General features: G+C 39.5%; 1 long non-coding RNA gene across 1 annotated transcript in view; it reads right to left on the bottom strand.

Annotated features, from left to right (window-relative positions):
- The window catches only part of LOC125463006 (uncharacterized), a 60016-nt gene extending 44003 nt beyond the window's left edge, over positions 1–16013 (bottom strand). The window contains exons 1-2 of the long non-coding RNA XR_007249737.1: positions 15879–16013; positions 2952–3007 (exon numbers count right to left, since the gene is read on the bottom strand). This is a non-coding gene — a long non-coding RNA (uncharacterized LOC125463006). The remainder of the gene's footprint in view (positions 1–2951; positions 3008–15878) is intronic.
- Between the last annotated feature and the right edge of the window lie 2545 nt (positions 16014–18558).

Raw genomic sequence — 18558 nt, 5'->3', positions numbered from 1 at the left:
TTAGATTTTTGGTGGACAAAGGATTCAAATGTTATTGTAGTCACAGGAAGGTGGAGTTGAGATAACAGCCAGATCAACCATGATCCTATTGATTGTGGAGCAAGCTTGAAGGGATGAATTCCTGTCCTGTTCCCAAGTCCTGTGCTCCTGATTGCACAAATGCTACCCATTGACAAGAGGAAGCCAATCAGAATAAATAGAGAGAAAATGAGAATGTTAAAATGGCTAAAGTGTTGTTGAGACTGAAATAAAGTTTTGCTTAGCATCCCGATGTGAAGCCAAACCTGTTTGTCTCTGAAACCACCTTGAGGGAGAATAGGCTGCTTCACTCCCCTCCACTGGGAGATCTCTGAATATGACCTTTTACAATGAAGCTACCGAATATGCCTTAAAAAATATATAGATTTGCTTTACCAAGGAAGGAAAAATATCATCCTTATCAGTCTGGCTTGTATGTGACTGCAGACCTAGATCAATGTGTTTGTCACATCGCTGCACTCTGAAGAGGACTGGAAAATCATTTCATTGTATCATCATGTTTCAAATACAATTAGAAACCGACAAGAAATATAACTTGGCGAGCAATGCCCACTTCAACATAAAGAAGAAGCAAAACAGCCAAAGTAGAATATCTACAGTGTGGAAACAGGCCCTTCAGCTCAACAAGTCCACACCAACCCTCAGATCATCCCACCCAGACCCATTCCCCTCTTACCCAGCTGATTTACATATCCCTGAACACTGTGGATAACTTAGCACGGCCAATCCACTCACCCTGGACATCTTTGGACTGTGAGAGGAAACCACAGCAAATCCACACAGACATGGGGAGAATGTACAAACTCCACACAGACAGTTAGCTGATGGTGAAATTGAACCCAGGTCCCTAGTTCTGTGAGGTAGCAGTGCTAACCACTGAGCCACTATGCCACACTCAGTAGGCCAATACAAAATGATCAAGTTTGAAATTTATCAAAAATGCAACAATTTATCATGGATCTTTCACCATGCAATAAATGCCAACGTTCCATTTGCCTTCATTCACACTTGCTTTAAGTGCATAATAATTATGGCTGAATAATGCCATACTGAATACTCTATCCTGAAACTCACAATTCATTTGTCTCACAAAACAAATGTATCTACACTGCTAGTTTCTGCTGTAGGAACAGATGTCACGAACTTTTATGAGATTCTTTATTGGAACTATCCAAGTGCAGTCCGCAGACAATATTATAAAAGGTCATCTTATTGTATTCTGTTCTTGAGCACCTAAAAGAACAGAAGAAAATTCAAGAATAGAAAAGTTTGATGGCAGTTATTGGATAGTGGAGATCAAGCTTATGGTTCACATGGCTGGACCATGTCTGAATGATGTTAAACACTCCTTGAACCATATTTCAAGGCCTCCTGTATTTGGATTTTCAACCTTGTGTCACTAAATAGTGATATTCCCCCTTTGTCATTGCTTTCAATCATTTCTATTTTCAGTAGCCAACCAGCTTTGAGAAATGCTACTGGCAAATAATTAAAACCTACCCTTACAATCCTAGCTCATTCTGATGTATGTATCATGCACACTATTGTGATGAAATGTTGGCAGATCACAGTTACAAGACTCAGTGATTAGCTTTAGTTGAAGCACAGATCTTATAGAATCATGGAATTCTTGAGGATAGAGGCCATTTGGTCCATGGAGCTGCTTCGACACTCCAAAGAGTAACACACCTTCCCTGCATAACCCCCCAACACCCATTTGCCATGGCTAACTCACCGAGCTGTACATTACGAATCTGGTGCTTGAGAACTTATAGAATTTTATAGAGATTCATCCTTTGTAATGAATATCCTCCGCTTTTGGCCCCTAGAGAAAATGTTTTCTTAATAGTTTATGACTAGTGCTGGTCAACCTTTTAGCTCCAATAACTCACTTAAGTGACCACTAAGGAAGAAAGATGTTTTATCTCCATATTGCGTTTCATGAACTTGAGATGTCTAAATGTTCTTCACAGTCAATTAAGTCATATACATAAATTAACTTTTACAGTACATCAAAGAGATTAGCCAAATTGGCTTGATGGTAATGTGTACTTTAAGATAATGCCATAATGAGGGCACAATTTCTTTTCCAGCTGAAGGAGTCTTCAGACTTCCCTTTACTCTGTTCCGGAGACAAATGTAAGCCACGTTAAGAAATGAAGCTGAATGAATTAATGTGTAAATGAGTACTTGCAAAATTCAAAATATAATATTAGATGTGATTCTGTAATTGGATAACTCTTGCTGAACAATCCTCAGTGTGTTAATAATTATATTAGCAATCAAGTTATGATTTTCAATGGCAAGCATGCACTCTTGATAAAAGCTGCAGACCGCACATTTTTTAATTAAACAAAAAAGTTGGGGACAATAATTTCCTGGTTCATTTTCCGTGTAACAACATTTTGACCAATAGTCAATTTGTCAACATTCTCATCCAGGAAAAGCTTTTGTTGCCTTGATGTAACATTGCCAATGTTCTGATGCAATCCTTACTCAGCATGTTTCTTTTCTAAGCAATATTCAAGTACCACACAAAGTATAATATAAAGCAGGTAGTGCTTGTTTTGTTTAATGCTTGTAATTTCGTTTAACATGTGAAATCTTGTGGTAGTGTTCTTTCAGTTCATAACTGAAGGATTGAATTTCTCTTTAAGTTACTGGCTCCGACTAAGATCATAAAATCATTCTATTGCAATCCACTTTCACCAACGTTTTGGAATTTGCAGTTTTCAGGGATCCAACAGACAAGAAATGAACAAATAACCTTTTCAAAATAACTTTACTAGAGAAAAAATTTGGATCTATTTCAACATTGATGGATTTATAGTACAGAGTTCAGTTCCTTGGCTTTAATAAATAAGTTGAATATAGATGGGGAGGTAGCTGAAAATGTATTCAGATACACCTACCTCACCACGTAGAATTACCCCCATGTTTACATCATTCATTGCCTTGGCAGCTCGAGCTGAAAGGAAGGAAGGGAAATGTAATCTTCAAAAAAAAGGAGAAAAACAAAGTAAAATAAACAAAACTTGGAAATGATGACTGGTTTAAAATGGTGTTCATACTGAGGTACACAAGGTAAATACAGAACTGTTCTGTCACTTCCAAGTTTTACAGCTTATTCCTGCTGCAAAGCACAGGAAACATTTTGCTATATTATGCTACAACCCACACTCCATGTTCCAGTAACCTCTCCTTTTAACATATGAGATGCATTAACTTTGAAAGAAGTTTCTATTCAGTCAATGAAGTGATTCCAATGATGAAAGATAATCCAACAAGTTTGCATCCAAAAAGTGAGTCAAACAAGGTTGCATTTGTGAATAAATTATACAGGAGTATTCAGACTCAGAAATAGACGCCAGAGCTATAGATGCTAACACAACTTCACATAGAAAATGATTTCTGTGATTAAGTACAAATACAAATTCTGTCGTATATAAATGAAAAAAAAATTAAAAGGCATTAATGTTGTTGAAAGTGAGTCTGAAAAATTAATAGTGGCAAAAAAGGAGATGTTAAATGAATTAACTATGTATTTTGCATTAGAATTCATTATTGAGTGATTAAGTTACTCAGCACTTCCAAGATTTCTCAGGATACTTGATGGTATTTTGGGATTGTTATGCATCTGAGCAAGCATTGGCAACCCTAAGATGTTCATGACATGGCATTTGCCCTGGGTGTGGCAGATTGAGGGCAATTGGCACACTGCTTTGCAAACAGGATCTCAGAGGTTCCTGGTAAATAGGGTGGTACATAATAGGGTTATTCTCCTTCCACAGGACCATAAGTGGAGACCACAACATAAACTCTGCCAGTCCGGTCTGAGGTTCCACCTCAGTCAGTGTGGTCTCAACTGTCAAGTGAAATGTGGAGTAATGATGCAAGAAGGTCAATTACATGCACAGTGCCAAGGTAAGTACCACCATCTTCTCTATTCTATCTCTGCCACGCAGCCAGCTCTCGCAAGGCTCATGCTCTACCACTTTTACTGTCACATACAGCATTTTTCCTTATTCGCTCTCAACCTCCCAAACGACAAATCCATGTGGTCTCTGCATTGCCTATTGAACACTTGAGACACCTCAGTACCTCTCCTCCACTGCACTGGCACTAACAGTTGTGCCAGTCTCTTTCATCACACCCACTCCCTCTCTTTGCCGTATTGCAGGTGAAAAGAGCCCAGAGTAAGGCAGAAGGAGATGAGACAAAAGCTGGAGTGCCTAACCTTTGACTCCCCATTCCCACATGGGAAGGACCCTGTCCATGACCAGCCTGACTGATCATAACTCAACTAACATTGGTCCAAGCCATTGGCTGGTTGTACCAGAACCTCTGACCTACAGCCATTCTCTTGTACAAAAACAGAAATTGCTGGAAAGACTCAGCAGGTCTGGGAGCATCCAGGGAAAGAAATCAAAGTTAATGTTTTGAGTCCAGTGACCGGTTTTCTGAACGTGGTCCCCTGACCTGACTGAGAACTACTCCCCTTCAACTTAGAGACATTGACCATTTAATTGATGCAGATAGGATGTATTAGCTATGTTGGATGCTGGCACATGCTGTAGTTATGACATTAAAATACAGTACATGTACATTATCCACCCTTGAATGAGGACTGCTGACACCCCAATCATGACAAGCTGCCTGCCTCTCTGTCTGCTCTGAAAAACAAAGCAAGACAGAAGTATTTTGAGCCTGTAAGGTCCAACTGCAGAGACAACATATGAAACGTAATGTAAAGTCGACCAAGGAAGGAACGATATGACCATCCAGAGGAGCAACGTGAGTTAACACTAAGAAAGCGAGTGAGCAATCCTGATATTCTACTGGATCAATTCATCAGCAGGATTCCTGTGTCTGTTAAAAGCACTCTTGCAGGATAATTCAAATGAAATGTGCCAGCACATGCCAAAGTGCAGCATTGAAGTGGAGAGGCACAATCTGAGTGGATTAGAGATGTGCCATTTTGATGCACTAAGACATATCAAATGCCAATGTGCATGGATGTGGGATGTGTGCTACTGCTGCCCATGGCTGCCCTGAGATGTTATTGCCTGGTGTCCAAGGTGCAGGTCTGGATAATCAAGCAGTGAGTTGGAGTTGCCAAGTTTCTGTTCTGATTTTCTGGTTGGGATTTCTCAGCATGTAGCTTCTGTCTGGCCATGGGATAAGGGGAGCATGTGCATTAGTGTGGTATGATTATTTAGTAATGAGGATGACAATGAAGCCATCAATAGGCCTCCCATTGCTGCTTAGCCAGAACCTTGTCACAATGTCACAAAGGGCTTGACTTGAAATCTCATCTGATTTTGCCAAATTTCTCACCCAGGTGGGCCTGGGAATAATCTGTCTCGATTCTATTTGTTAAACAATGTTATACTCTGTTCAGTTGTAGGTAAGACAAAACGTTCCTCCATTCCACTGTCAATTAATTCCCCCAAGGGTAACCCGCACACCTACACCCAACCAATTTATGTTGGCTGTTTTCTCAAATATTTAATTTTTCTTTGCATTCCCCAAGATGTTACAAAAGTATTTTATATTAAACTTTGCTCACATTGTGTCGTAGCTCTAATTGTATGTTAGCTCACCTTCTAATGCTGTCAGCTTCACCAGCTATCCCTTGTCCCAAAAGCCATCCTTTAAAGCAACAGTAAGCTCTATGCAGTCAGTAAGACAGTCGGAGTGAGTCGATAGTTCACGGAATTGAGTGGGAATGTGAGAATTCAGAGCAGAGGGGAAAATGTACTTGTTGCTTGCTTTTTTGTTGGCTTTTTGTTTGGAAGGTTTTTTGTAAAAGCATAAAGTGAACCCCAGGGTCAGGAACCTAGCACAGAAGAGTGACATCACAGGTAAACCATAACTTAATTGGCTGATGATAGCTACTAACCTGGCTATCTAGTACAGGTTACTCTCAGACTGAAGGTAAATAGAGGAAATATTTACAGGCTACAAACTAAAAGACCAGTATGAAAATGTTAAAAATCAAATTAAGAACTTTGTATTTGAAATAGATATGACAGCCAGGCGATGAGTTGTACCTGCATGATAATCAGGGTTGGTGAACCCCATTGTGGTTCATAGTGTTGGTTACTTGACGAACTCTAGTTCGGAACTGATGAGCTGGAGTCGGAGCTTTGAATTCTGTGATTCTTCAGGATGGGAGAGATTTACCTGGATGCTATGTAAAAAGAAACTTGCTTCTCAAATCTCCTTTAAACTTACCCCCTTTTACGTTAAATCTTTGTCCCCTAGTCATTGACGTTTCTACACTGGGGAAAAAGACTCTGACTCTCCATTCTGCCCATGCCTCTCATAATTTTGTAAACTTTGGTCGGGTTTCCTTCATCCTTTGATGTTCAAGTGAAAACAAACCAAGTTTGTCCAATCTCTCCTCATAGTTAATACCCTTCAACCAGGCAACATCCTGGTAAACCATTTCTTTATCCTCTCCAAATCCTCAATGTCCTTCTGGTAGCATGTGAGCAGAACTGTACACGATATTTTAAGTGTGGCCCAACTAAAGTTCTATACAGCTGCAAAATGACAAGCCAATTTTTATGCTGTTTGCCTCAACTAATGAAGACAAGCATGCTATATGATTCCTTGACCACCTCATCTGCTTGTGTTATCACTTTTAGGGAACTATGGACCAGCCAATCCAGATCTCTCTCTATGTTGGTGCTTCTAAGGGTTCTGCCATTTACTGTATAATTCCCTCCTGCATGAGATCTTCCGAACTGCATCACCTCACATTTGCTTGGATTGGAATCCATCTGCGGTGTCTTCACTCAAGTGTCCAAACTAAATGTACTCTGCTTATTTTTCTGACAATCGTCCTCACTATCCCCAGCTCCCCCCAATTTTTGAGCCGTCTGCAAGTTTCCTCATCAGGCAACCTACATTCTCCTCCACATCATTTTTATAGTGCAACCAACGTAAGTCCCAGTACAGATAACTTCAGGACGATACTGGTCACAGATTTCCAGTCAGCAAAAAAAATCCCTCCACCACTTCTCCCTCTTCTATGGCTAATCTAGTTGTGTATCCATTTTACCAGCTCACTGTAGATCCCATGTGACTACACTTCTGAGTCAGCCTGCAATGAAGGACCTTGTCAAAAGCCTTGCTAAAGTCCATGTAGACACTGTGTAGTCCACTGCCCAGCCCTCATCAATTTTCTTTATCACTTCCTCAAAAAACTCAATCTAGTTTGAGACATGAACTTTCCTATGCCTGTTGCTGGCATATCCATACTTTATTTTCAAATTTGAGTAAATCTTATTCCGAAGAATCTATCCCAGTAATTTCTCTAGCACTGATGTATGGGTCACTGGCCTGGAATTTCTGATATTATCCTTGTTGCCCTTCTTAAACAAAGGAACAATATTGTCCATTCTCCAGTTCGCTGGGACCTCTCCTGTGACTAAAGAAGCCGCAGTAATTTCCTCACTTGCTTCCTTCAGAATTCTGGAACAGATTCCATCAGGTCCTGGGAACTGGCCTACTCGCTTTTCAAAAGACCCAACACTTTCTCCTTTTTTACATTGACATGCCCTAGAATATCAAGATATCCTCCCAGGATTCATCACCTACCATGTCCTGCTCGTTTGTAAATACCAATGCAAAGTATTTGAAGTACTCATCCACTTCCTCTGACTCCACACATAAATTACCTCCTTTGTCCTTGAGTGCATGTACCCTTTCTTTCGTTACTCTCTTGCTCGTTTAAAAGCATAAAACGCATTGGGCTTTTCAATAGTCCCATTTGTATTTCATTCCATGGCCACTTTTTGACCTTCTAATTTCTTGTTTGAATTATTTCCTGCTATTTTTATATTCTTTGAGGGCTCTGTCTGTCTTAAATTTCTTAAATATTATGCATGCCTCTTATTTCGTTTTGGCTAAGCTCTCAAATTCTCTTGACATTCAAGTTTCATGAATCTTGACACCTTTATCCTGTGTTATCACAGAAACATACTGGTCCTGAATTCTATTCAACTGACCTTTAAAAGATGCCTACATGCCAGATGTGGATTTATCCTCAAATAGCCCTCCCTAGTCTACATTCCCTGATCCTACCTAATATTGTGGTAGTTAGCCTTCCCTTAGTTTTGTAGTTTTACCTGAGGACTACTCTTATCCTTTATCACTAAGTAACATAAAACGAATAGAATATAATAGGATTCAAGCTGCAGTTTGAGAGGAAGAAGCTGGAATCAGATATACCATTATTACAATTGAGCAAAGTTACTAATCAGAGATAATTGAGGTGCCTGCCAGAGCTGATTGGAAGGGCAGCCTAGAAGGGAGGATGGTGGAGCCTCAGTGGTAAGAGTTTCTCAGGACAATTCATGAACACAGCAGAAATTCATCCCAATGAAGAGAAAACATACTCAGGGGATAGCGAGGCAGCCACGGCTGACAAGGGAAGTCAGGGACAGCATAAAAGCAAAAGAGAAAGCATGCAATATAGTGAAGATCAGAGAGAAGCCTGAGGATTGAGAAGCCTTCAAATATCAGCAGAGGATATTTCAAAAAAATACAATGGGTTGGGGAGTAGAAGAAATATAAGAGTAAGCTAGTTAATAATGTAAAAAAAGGTTGCAAGAGTTGTTTTAGACACACAAAAAGTAAGAGAGAGGCAAGAGTGAACATTGGACCATTGCAAAATGAGGCTGGTGAAGTAAGAGGGGGAATAAAGAAATGGCAGAGGAATTGAATAGATACTTTGCATTAGTTTACACAGTGGAAGACACCAGCAGCATCTCAGAACTTTAAGACAATCAGGAGCATAGGTGAGTGCAGTGGCCGTTACTAAAGAGAAAATACTGGGGAGGCTGAAAGGCCTGAAGGTTGATAAATCACCAAGATCAGATGGATTACACCCCAGAGTCTTGAAGGAGATTGTAGAAGGATGTTATCCTTCAGAAATCCCTGGACTGAGGGAAGTTGCCAGAGGACTAGAAAATGGTTAATGTAACCTTCCTGTTTAAGAATGGAAGAGGTAGAAGGCAGGAAAAGATAGGCTAGTTAGCCTGACCTTGGTTGTTATTAAGATTTTAGAGTCCATTATTAAGGATGAGACAGTGGAGTACTTGGAATTGCGTGGTAAAATGTGGCTGAGGCAGCATGGTTTGGTCATGAGAAGTCATGCATGGCAAATCTGCTTGAATTCTTTGAGGAGGTAACAAGCAAAATATGGAAAGGACAGCATTGGACATGATCTGTTTGGATTTCCAGAAGGCCTTTGACAAAATACCGCACAGGAGACTGCTCAATGAAATAAGAGCTCATGGTGTGAAGAGCAATATACTGGCATGGATAGCGAGTGATTAGCTGACTGGCAGATGGCAGAGAATGGGGATAAAGGGGTCTTCTTCAAGATGGCAGTGATGACTAGCGAAGTTCCGCAGGAGTCTATGCTGGGATTAAAACAATTCACATTATATATCAATGATCTGGATAAAGGAACTGAGTTTGTTGTTGCTAAATTTGCAGGTGACACAAAAATAGGTAGAGGGCAGGTAGTATTGAGGAAGTGGAGAGGCTGCAGAAGGACTTGGGCAGGCTAGAAAAGTGGTCAAAGAAGTGGCAAATAGAATACAATGTGGGAAAGCTTGAGGTGATGCATTTTCATATGAAGAATAGAGGCTATTTTTTAAATGGGGAAACTCTTGGAAATTTGAAGTACCAAAGGACTTGGGAATCCTAGTTCAGGATTCTCTTGAGTTTAACATGCAGGTTCAACTGGCAGTTAGGAAGGCAAATGCAATGCTGAAATTCATATCAAGACGGCTAAAATACAATAACAGTGAAGTACTGTTGACATAAGACCGCTTTTTGAATATTGTGAGCAGCTTTTGGCCCTGTGTCTAAGAAAGGATGCACTGGTTTTGGAGTAGATCCAGAGTAGATTTACAAGAATGATCCTGGGAATGAAGGGTTTGTTGTATGAGAAGTAGTTGATAGTGCTGGTGTTTTACTGAACAGAGTTTAATAGGATGAGAAGGAATCTGATTGAAACTTACAGAATACTGAGGTGTCTGAAGACAGTGGACGTGAAGAAGATATTTCCACTAGTAGAAACAACCTGAGAGCACAGGCTCAGAGTGAAGAATGACCCTTTAGAACTGAGATGAGGAGAAGTTTCTTTAGCCAGAAGGTGCTTTATCTGTGGAACTCATTGGCGCTGAGGACTGTGAATGCCAAGTCATTGAGTGTATTTAAGACAGAAATAGGTAGGTTCTTGAATAGAAAGGAGACCAAAGATTATGGGGAGAAGTCAGGAAAATAGGATTGAGAAACATATCTGCTATAATTGAATAGTGGAGCAGAGTTCAGGGGCAGAATGGCCTAATTCTGCCCTATATCTGCTGTACTTGTCAGGCTTATTGAACAAGCCTGGTACCAGACAGTTCCTCAATATGAATGCGATCTAATAGCTGTCTGGGTAGCTAGCAAGTTGATGCAGTATTCTTTGCTGATCATCATACACTAATTAGACATTACTGGAGACAAAGTCCTTCTTGTTCATCAATATGCATGGCTGGCCTGCCACTCCCTTAATGCCCAAATACAAACAGATTATGACACCCTCCTTATTGCAGCAAAACCTCTGATTATTTCAATGGGCTGGTATAATCCATTATGAACTTAGTGAATTATTCAACTTGACAGAACATTGAATTAGTGAAAACCTTAATGTAATAATGGACTGCAGGATTGGTGACTCAACAGAGATCACCATATGCAGTCTTAAAAGTTCAACTAGCAAAGAAAGTCATGATTATCGACACCTTTAAATCAATTGGCTCTGAATGTCACCCTACACAGCTAGAGGCCTCTCCTATTGCACTGTGCCTCAGGCATTTGCAAGTAGTTCATTCTAATTCTGTGAACTTTGTTGCTTATGTAATGTCTCCTGGCATGTATGCCAAAGTCCATCATCTTGTCCACTCCTGTTCCTTCACTTTGTGTATTAAGACTACCATTAACCATTTCAGATAGATCCTGCCCGGGAACATCTACTCTGTTTCCACTCCTCTTCATACAGTACTTACGAAAAGCAAGTCCCTGGAAGTTTCAAGTCCTATAATCTCACATAAATAAATAATACAGATAGCCATCATAAGACCACTCAGAAGTGCTCATACTATCCAGCTGGCTTAAATGTTGAGGTGTGGCACTGATTCCAGCAACTGCTTTTCAACCTGCCTATGAAATAAAATGATTAAAATCAATTTTCCACCCAGCTGACATCGCACCAAGAAACTGTATTATAGATAATGCATGTTTTATTGTCATTGCGCAGCCTTTTAATAAGGATGAGAGCTCTTCAATTGAATTTTTGCATTTGGTGATGTGTTCCTAATTTCCAAGCCCACGTGCCCATCATTTTATCATGTTCTGGTTGGTGTGAAAACATTGTTATGATCCCAGCTGATGGTAATACTGAGCAAGTCAGATTCCAGAATGAAAAACCTGACCTGATGAATCATTTCTGTTAGTTTGTCAACCATGATGCTAGGATATATTCACAGGAGCCTGTAGATTCTCCTTAGTATCAAAAATTTATTGTACAAAAGAAACACAAAGAAAAGTTGTCTAAATATATAACAATTAAAATTATCTCAAAAGACAAAGCAAAACAGAGTTTCAACCTGTTTTGCAATGCTACCCATCGCAAAGATTCAAATCCAGCAAAATTGCACCCTTATCTTAACTATCTAAAAAACTATACAACTGATTGCTGGCAGTTTCCCTTATCATGAAGTGTGGTTAGAATTCAATAAGTCATTTCCAAATCTGCCACCATGAAGTTTTCATATCTCTGAGAGTTTATTTTCCTGGATAAACAGTAGCTTTAAGCCAGATTTGTTCTGCGTTGCAAGTTGGACAAACTTGCTTCTAAACTCTGCAGTTGATCTTTTCTGGACCGAATTAAAAGAAAAATGCCCATCCTAGATTTTTCTGGACTAAGGATATAAATAACTTTCCATTAACAATGCAGGGGTCCACAGTCTAACAAAATGTTTGACTTAAATCACTGTTCTGGAAGGATTCCATAACAGTGTCCTTTTCTTAAAAATAAATAAAGCTTCACAGAAGTCACCAAAACCCACTTGCCTCTGTTTTGAAATCCAAATTTTAAAATCATAATAATGTATACATATTACACACCCTTCATTACAACAGTGCAAAAAGAGCTAGATATTACTTCAGAGCGAGTGGAGAATTGATCCATCCAGGTAGGGTCATATTCCATCTGTTGACTTCCTATTTGAAAAGTGAAGGTATAAAAGCAAGAAAGGGAATATTCAACACAAAAATGGATTCGACAATGACATCAGGTACATGTTTTCATAATTTCAACTGTCTCACTCAAGGGGTAGCTGGGAGACTGAGTGATTGACTGGGATATGAGGAAGAATGAATAACTGACAGGGTACTGAATAGGTGAGTGAATGACTAAGTGAATAACTGACTCAACCAGCAGGTGGGTGAGTTAGTTATTGGCTGACTAGGGAAGGTGGTTAGCTGAGTGAGTGACTGACGAGGTGATGGGGGCACAGGTAAAAGATTGATGGACTGAGAATTTGACAAGGTGCTTCATGAAACATTAACAAGCAAAATGAGTACTCATGGATTTGGGTGATGTGTTAACATTAACAGAAGATTGGCTAAAGGACAGGAAGCAAGAACAGGCAGAAACAGAGTTTTCATTTTCACAGTTAGGTTTGCAGGCAGTGGATAGTTGCACAAGGGTCACTGCTGGACTCTTGGTTAGTTATCCTAACATTTTTAAGCTTGCTATGATTCAAAATTAAGTAGAAAAGTAATCTGTAGGCAGGTTACAAAGGGATACAGACAGGCTCAGTGAATGCTCAACAATGTGGCAGAGGGATTATACTGTAGGGAATTGTGAAGATGTTCATTTTAGACAGCCGAACTCTTTTTTAAAAGGTGCAAAACTTATATATGTTGATTTTCAAAAGAGTTGGTGTATTTGTGTTAGTCATACAGAAAATTATCATGCAGATACAACAAGCAATTGGGAAGGCAAATTGCATTGGCTTTTATTGCAAGGGCATTGGAGTTTAGGTAACTAGAAGCCTTATTTTAATTGCACAGGATTTTGGGGGAAATCACATCTGGAATATAGTGTGCAGTTTTGGACTGCACATTTAAGAAGAGATGCACTTGCATTGGAGGCAGTTCAGAAAAGTTCATATAATTAGTCCCTGGGATGGGTGGGTTGTTCCATGATGAGAATTTGTGCAAATTGGTGTTAAATTCTCTGGATTTTAGAAGAATGAAAGGCAATCTGTCTGAACCTTATAAAATTCAAAAGGCAGATGCTGAGAGAACCTTTTTGCGGGGTTAGGGAATCCAAAGTATGGCGTGGGGGTGTGATGTTCTGTGCAGTCTTGAGATAAGGGACTGATCATTTAGGACTGAGATGAAGAGTTTTTTTTCTCTCAAAGGGTCATGAGCTTTTGGGATTCCCTATTCTCGAAGTTTAGTGGACTCTCCAGTGTTGAAGACATTCAAGACTGAGGTGGACAGTTTTTTTTGTCTTTCATGGAATCAAGGGGCATAAGAAGAGGCAAGAAACTAGATTCATACTGGCTTACAGTTACACTGCGGTAGGGGGATGGGTGAGTGAATGTATACATATGTGCCAGGGGCTAATAGGAGAGTGATGGAGGGCGTGACTGGGGACTCATGGGTCAGAAAGTGCGATTGATCCACAAACAGAATTCCCTTTTCTTCCTTGCTACCCCTTCCCCCAATATAGTTTTATATATTGTGACAAACATTATCTTTCTGAAGTTTGGTCTCCCAACTGAGAGAAACATTTAATTGTGCCCTACACCCAGTTCCCCACCATGAGAAAACTTTGGGCAAGTCTGCTATAATTCATTTTTTCTAGCAATATCATACACTTGCGGGAAGTAATTTTTAAATCATGGGATAGAAAAGCTGCCAATGTTTTTAAATTGAAGGATCTCTCACTAACCTAAGAATTAATAAAAATTTTCAAAATATTTCCTATTGGCAAAAATAAATTGCATAGACATGTTATTTTTTAACAATAAAGAACTGCCCTAAAACACCACACAGAGACACAACCAAAAATGAATGCTGTGCTAAGAAAGGAGATATTAGCAGAGATACCTTAGATGACAAGAACACAGCTGTGAAGTAGTAGCATTGTGGGAAGAAATTCTAGATTATGGCATTTAGGTGTCTGACAACACATTCTCTGCTTCCATTCTTCATTTGGCAATGTGGCTCAGAGTCTGAGGAACCAAGAACTCAGAGATGTTGGAGAGATAGAGAGATAGGAGATGGTGAAGGGATTTGAACATGAGCGTGAATTTTACATTTGAGGTATTGGGAGCAAATGCAAGTCAGGGGAAGACCTGTGTCAAGCTCTTGGTACTTGGAACCGATACAGGCAGCAGGCTCACAGAAAGTGGAGAGTAGAAAAATCAGTATGATCAGCTAGTGAGAAGTGCATTTAAACAATTAACTCTGGGAGTTACAAAGGCAGAATGAGGTTTTCATTGGCAAAAGGCCTGCAAGTTAGATAAAGGTGAACAATTCTTTTGAGGTGAAAGTAATCACTGTTTGTGATTGAAGATTGCCGTAGTTAGAATGAGGTCAGCCAGGTGGAATTCATAGAATATGGATTCCCTGACTGTGGCTGTTAACCTGATTCAATCAGGGACTCTTGGCTGACTGATAGAAATAGGAAGTGTTAGGTGTTCTGCGCACTGTAGGATCCTGCCCTGAACTATCTGAGACAATGTCATGTACTATGTCTGTGTAAATAAAGGGTGACTAGGTGATAGGATACTGGCTTTCATGGAGTTATTTCAATGATGTTGAAATATTCATTTGGATATCATATAGGATGATGAGTTTGTGAAATATTTGGTTTGAAATCTGCAAAGATTTTCCAAGCAGGGTAGTGTTGGTGGCAAGGGTACAGAGATTGTGGTAATGCTGATATCTGGCGTTTTTCTCTGAGTTTAACTGGCTTAAGTGACAACTGAACTAAGACTGGATGACAGTCCATGTCACAACAGAAAGGTGGCACAAGGGTTTAGAGGAAAGGGTCAAAGAAGAAATTAGTTGCAATTAGTGTACGCACAGAACCTGTCCCAGATAAATGATATTGTCACAGAACTGCATATTGATGAAAAAAAAACAGGAAGGTATAAATTCTTGGTGTGGAAAGTCCTAGTATTGAATGCATGGAGGTTGAGAAACATAGTGATGGATAGAAATACTTTGGCTGTAATCTGATAAAGGAACCAGGTAAGGCAAGTTATACTGGGCTGAAGGAATGGTCTTGGTTACTGTTGCTAGCCATATAAAGCATTTCATTGTGGTTAGTGAGAAAACAGAGAGAAAAGGTCATTGGCCATAGGCATACAGAATACCATGGCACCATTAGCTTTCTATTAGGGACAGAACATTGGTTGAAGAGATTTTAACAAGACATTTTAGAGCCAAGGGCACAGAATAGGGAGAGTTCAACACAGCCAAAATCTGCAATAATAATGTACAATAAAAAAAGTTTTCTAAACTGAATTAGTGTAAATATTTCTGTTGAGAAGCATCCTGATATGGAAGATTGTTCCAAGTTGCAATATCTTTAACACCACAATATACAAATACTTGGATATACTGGGTAAGAATACTTTTAAGCACTTTAACAAGATCAAAAACCTCATAGTTTGTGTTTTTATTGAATCACCTCATTTTATTTCAACAACATTCTCTAGAAACAAGCTATTTGGCATAATTCCTACCTGATACTCAACACAAGGCATCACTGCTGCAGCTGTGCAGGGTGCAGGATGTAGAGTGTAACAAACATCACAACAGACAAAGCAGATAATGAATTAGTTCACTGTGGATGTTTCAGCCCATTGCAGTATCCAATGTTTAGAATGAACAGTTAGAAAGAATTACAATGCTGGTGTATTCAGATGACATCATCAGAACTGGTACAGTTTATATCTACCAATTGACAGTTGGTGTTATTCAGCCATCTTTAACTCATTGGTGCCTATCTAGTTGATAGTGCAATAGAATTAGTTACATTTCTTTCTTAAAACTACTGCGATCAGCCATTATGAAGAGCTATAAAAAGTGCTTTTTAAACCCTTTTGATCTAAGCAAATGATCACAGAGTGTTTTGACCAAATAAAATGAAAGCAGTGACAATTCGTAAATAGAGATGTTCTAAGAGAAAAATGGCTTTGCAAATAATGTTTTGGATACTTTTCTTATATCACTGCATGGACAGAATGGTTTTGTTTTTATCAGCTAAAACTTCATTAAGAAAATTGTTCTAATAATCTTTCCTAAACACTCATTGACAACTGATCATGGTTCTTTGCTAATTTGCAACCACAAATGACATATTACTCCCTGAACTGGCTTTGGCAGAATTGGAGTATATACAGGAATCTGACATTATAAGAAGGGCTTAATTTAATGTTGCAAATTTTTTTGACAGTTAATTTAATCAAAATCATCAGTCACAGTCAATATCTGACAGCAGGAAGTACAGGGATTTATGTTAAACATTACTTCAGCATGAAGGCGTTCAGTAGGAAACCTTCCATTAGATCATTAATTCTGACTTTATACTGTATCACTGGCCAGAAAAGCAGCTGGTGGGTGGATAACACTTACAAATGCCTGCCTAATTATTTAGAAACTATAATAAACACAGTCACAAATGTTACTTAATGTCACAAAATTGAGCTATAAGGAAGAACGCATTTCAAAAATGAATCAATCAATTCTAGAGCATTGTGCAGCATCAGTACAAACATTTCACATTGCTTTTAATGCGAAAGCCATATCAAAGGTTAAACAGAGATGAGATAGGTCACATTGGCCAATTTAGTTTCTTCATCCAGAAGGACCTGCAGCATTCAGTTGTTTTTAAATTCTCGTCGTGTTCTCATTTTCACATAACCTGGTAACTTATTCCCATTCCTTGTGCTGATCACTCTGAAGATTAAGTTACTGTCATCCACTCTAAATTTCATTGTTTCTAATTGAATTTCTATGTTCCCTTCTCTTACTGTCACAATTTAATTTGAAATAATTGTTCTAGACTTAACCCCTGATGTAACACTCATACCACAGAGTTAGAAGGCTGTGGGTTCAAGTCTCACTGGCATCCTGGCCAATATTCATACTGAAACAATGCCCACAACACTAATTAATGGTCATTTACCACCTTGTTGTTTCTGGACCTCCTTTGTGCAAATTGCCCCAGCATGTTCCTGAGTTGCAACAGTGACTATGTGACAAAATACTTCATTGTGTGCGAAGCAATTTGTAATATCCTGAGCGCATAAAAGACATTACTAAAATCCAATTTGTTCTGAATAAGGATTGTTTCATGAACCAAAAACTGAGTCCCAAAGGTAAAAAATGAAAACATTCCTTTTCATTTCTTTTCAGACGTTGGAAAATTTGTTGCATGCTCCCAGTGTTTTTAATCTCTTATATTTAAAAGGAATCCCAATTTAGAAGGAAGGATGTTTAAATATATCTTCTGAGAGTAGACAATGTTTTAATCAGAACGGAAGGAATTTTTAATCAGCAAGGGTGGCAGGGTGATTCAGTGGTTAGTACTGCCGCCCGACAGTGGCAGGGACCTGGGCTTGATTCCAGCCTTGAGTGACTGTATGTAGTTTGCAATTTCTCCCTGCGTCTGTGTAGGTTTCTGCTGGGTGCTCCGATTTCCTCCCTTAGTCCAATGATGTGCAGGGTAGATGGATTGGCCATGCTAAATTGCCCATTGTGCCCAGGAATGTGCAGGTTAGGTCGATTAACCATGGGATATGTGGGGTTTTGGGAATAGGGTGGAGAGGCTACTTTGGGTAGGATGGTCCTTAGAAGGTCAGCGCACCCACGGTGGGCTGAACGGCCTCTTTCTGCGCTGTAGGAATTGTATGAAACAAGTGTTATAGGAAAAAGGCAGCAAAGAGAAGTTGGAGATTTCAGATTAACCGTAATCTTATTGGATGGCAGAGGACACTCGCAGGGTTGAATGGCTTGCTTTTCTCCTGCATCTTATGGTCTTTAGATTACTTGAGAAAAGGCACAAAGCTTGACCACAGTGTATAACATTGTCCTCCTGTATAAAGAAAAGTTAACACAATTATTCCAGTTGGCAGTGATAATGGGAACTGCAGATGCTGGAGAATCTATGGTAACAAAGTGTGGAGCTGGATGAACACAGCAGGCCAAGCAGCATCTCAGGAGCACAAAAGCTGATGTTTCGGGCCCAATGAAGGGTCCAGGCCCGAAACGTCAGCTTTTGTGCTCCTGAGATGCTGTTTGGCCTGCTGTGTTCATCCAGCTCCACACTTTGTATTCCAGTTGGCATTTGGCTTTAGGCCTATTTTTGGGTAAAAGATTGTAACAGTCCAAGACTTCCCAAAGCTAAGTCTTAGTCCACAT

Source organism: Stegostoma tigrinum, chromosome 21, assembly GCF_030684315.1.
Source record: "Stegostoma tigrinum isolate sSteTig4 chromosome 21, sSteTig4.hap1, whole genome shotgun sequence".
NCBI classification, from domain to species: Eukaryota; Metazoa; Chordata; class Chondrichthyes; order Orectolobiformes; family Stegostomatidae; genus Stegostoma; species Stegostoma tigrinum.
This window is presented reverse-complemented; position numbering and strand designations above follow the sequence as displayed.